The sequence below is a fragment of the Mercenaria mercenaria genome, unplaced genomic scaffold (assembly GCF_021730395.1).
Source record: "Mercenaria mercenaria strain notata unplaced genomic scaffold, MADL_Memer_1 contig_1122, whole genome shotgun sequence".
Lineage (NCBI taxonomy): Eukaryota > Metazoa > Mollusca > Bivalvia > Venerida > Veneridae > Mercenaria > Mercenaria mercenaria.
The window spans coordinates 561-3,888 of NW_026459098.1; the positions used below are offsets into that span (position 1 = coordinate 561).

Here is a 3,328-nt window from a genome sequence, read left to right on the forward strand (position 1 = left end):
ATATGTACTATATATCACTAGTACCAGATTCGTACCAAAACAGCACATTTATATCCTTGTCTAGACAAGTTTCAATTTTTACTCACGCTCTACAAGGTTACATTATAGTGCACATGTATTTGATTATCACAAGTCATCAACTCAGGTAAACAATTCTAGGCCAACTGTCCCTCTTGTCCTCAAACATAATAGAAACATATTTAGCCATATGAGCAGTTAAGTTTTATCACTCTGTTTTACAGATTGCCCTGTACATGTTCCAGACCAGGGACCGCCGAGAGAGTTATGGATTATAGGGGCTACACTGGGACCATTTCTTGCTGTTATCATCATTTCCCTTGTTGCAGCTTATTGTCTCAAGTAAATGTTGTCTTTCATTTGATACGAATATATTTTCAGCTCTATCATACACCTTTATAAATTTTGGTTTGATCCAAGTATAAACATTGCAGGAATGAAAAGAAGGAATGTTATACAATGTATATCAGTTGCAAACGTAAATAAAACTTTTGTAGTTTAGCTGTAAATGTTTTGAGAGAAAAAAATCTCGCGGATGGTAAACTGCATGTTTTAACAAACATGCCTCTAATTTCAGGAGAAAGAGACCACGCATCAAGGAGATGAATGCGGCTGGGAATCCAATATATCAAGATGATTGATGCAAATCTCCGTAGAAAAGTATTCAATGATTTAAATTTTTGCTATATGTACTAGACATCTAGACATTATATAATGTACGCAATGAAAACCGTAAGAGTCTAGATATGAAGGACAGAAACTTTTGATTGATTATACATATACTTTCAATCTTTCAGTTGTATAAGAAATAAGAGACCAAATATATTTTAGTTTGATTTCTTGTTATTGTCTTTTCGTATTTGTTTCTTATTTTATTACTTGCTTTTCTTTTCTTTCAACATTACCCAATACACCATCCGTCCATTTTAACCGACGTTTGTACGCATAGTCTTTTTCAGTCATTACTGTACATTCCACTTTTCACATACTGTTCATTTTTCATTTGCAGTTCATTTTGTCATTTTTCCGTTTTTCCTTTAGTACCTCCAATATATCATTTTTGACTGGTTTACGGAACTCCATGGTACTGTGTATCAATTTTTTATGTTGTTCCAATTGCGTCAATATTCATAATTTGCTTAAATTGTGTCTGCCGAATGCTGCCCTTTAATATTTCGTCACGTTACCAGATATTGCCGATACTAATGAATCAGTTATGGAGTATCTTGCCGAAAGATAATGAGAAATGACCAATTAAATATTACACTTATTAAAACATAATATGGAGAGTCCAGCTTCCGGTGGAGTTCGAAAACAGTGCCCTAACCAAGGAGTTAGAGACGACTCTTTTCTCTTTTGTCTACATTATAGAAACCCAGTGTATGGAATATATATTGCCAGTAAATTCCATACTGGGCGACATCGAAGAAATTAAACTTACAAAAGTAGAGGCCACGATAAAAACAAACAGGCAACTCAGTATTACGTGCGAACAATGCGACGAACTATGGGGAACAAAACTGTCACACCAAAACATGCAAAATTAATGCATGTAGCCCCTAAGGAAACCTGTGCTCTTTGTAATTAAACATCGAAATATGAAGTGCAATGAAGTTTGAAAATAGAATTTGTGAAACTAGTTTTAGAGCAAACTTTTATACTTGTATGTCTTGGGGTCACAAAATCTTGTCAGTACATGTATTTCCTTCTAAACAATTTAAAACTTAACAGCAACACATTGTATGAAATTTAGTTGACAGCAAATGCTCCTAACAGCAACAAATGTTACAATGCGTGGTGATTTTGGCTTTTGTATTCCCGGATGGACCCGTGTAACTGAATTTCAAGAGAAGTACAGTTGTGCAAATCCTCAATATTTTTCGATTCGATGGTTCTTTTAATTTTTACCAACTTTGAAACATATACAGTGCGTCTTCTCTTCTACCGCTTTATGACTTTGATAATATGTCCTGGCAATAATTGGCTACAACAATAACTTAACAGTATACCGGTATTTGAAAACTCTGGCTTCAGGGTTATTCCTTCACCTTTTTCTATTTTCGCTAACATTTACTTCGACATCTTATGTCAAAGAAAACTACTTTTATCCGTGAAATACATGCAATTGGAGACAAACGTCTTGTAAAATAAAACACCTCTTGATTAAATTTACTTGTGTTTTTTTTGTTTATATAGATTTTGACATAGTTATGTCGTAAATCGTTTAATGTCATGTTCTTGTATTTAACTTTGTCTTTTGTTAAGGATATTGTGTATCTAGAATCTGTGACAATTAATTGCAAACTAGCTTAAACATTTCATTCTTTTGCAATACAATACAACGTAACTTTTGTAATTATGTTCTGAGTTCCGTATTGAGTACAAGTATCATCAATTGTTGAGAATGTTAAATATGGTTGCGAAATACGAAGAAAAACGTAAATAGGTAATTTACACTCCGGGAGACGTCCGTTCCAATGTGTCATGTCTCAGCGACGGCTGGTTACGGTATCTCTCAGTATGACACTGCTAATTATAATATGCAATAATTACATTGATTAAATTTACATGCGTCTCTTTGCATTAACACGTATTCAGATTCTAAAGACTAAAAGTAACTGCACAAATTGATTAAAACAGGAAGACATGTAGATCATTTTTCTTGCCTTTCACGTTCAAAATAGACAAAATTATATAGTAGGATATCATTAAACATCATACCGCATCGATGCGACTTAAAATTCGAATAGGATGCGTTTTTTTTTAGAAAAAAATACAACTGAAGAAAAAAGAAATGTAATTATATAAAGTGAGGCTTGCCCCGACGGGGACAACTATAATTACACTCACCTGTGTTAGGTGCAACATAAACCGGTTTAAACTCCCCAGTTAAGTGGTATTTTTGGCCGCTGACCGTTTCAAGGCATTGTGTGTGAGTATGCGCGTTGGTATCGTATATGTGCACGTCCGCGTGCTGGGTTTAGGTATAGGGAGACTGCGTTTCTGGAACGTCAGTGGATATTTATCATTGTTTTTAACTGAGCATGATATTAACAACGCACGATCCTATGTCTGTAACCCTGTGAGTGTTCCTATTTAGTAACAGAAGATTGAAACAATAGGAATTTTGATGAGATTTGAATAGACAAAACAACAGTAAGTTAACTGTATTCTTTTATTGATTTAATTATGAATGTTACCTACAGCAGAAAAAAAAACATTTAAAGACACTTTTAATTAGGTCATGAGCCATCATACATCTGTCAAATTGTGTCATTAGTTTCCACGATATGTCAAAATTATTTTGAAT

At 34.0% G+C, this 3,328-nt stretch overlaps 1 long non-coding RNA gene across 1 annotated transcript; it reads left to right on the forward strand.

Moving 5' to 3' along the window:
• Positions 1–239: 239 nt before the first annotated feature.
• LOC128551473 (uncharacterized) lies at positions 240–864 on the forward strand. Its single transcript, XR_008368798.1, has 2 exons — positions 240–360; positions 596–864. It is a non-coding gene; the product is annotated as an uncharacterized LOC128551473 (long non-coding RNA).
• The last annotated feature ends 2,464 nt before the right edge of the window (positions 865–3,328 follow it).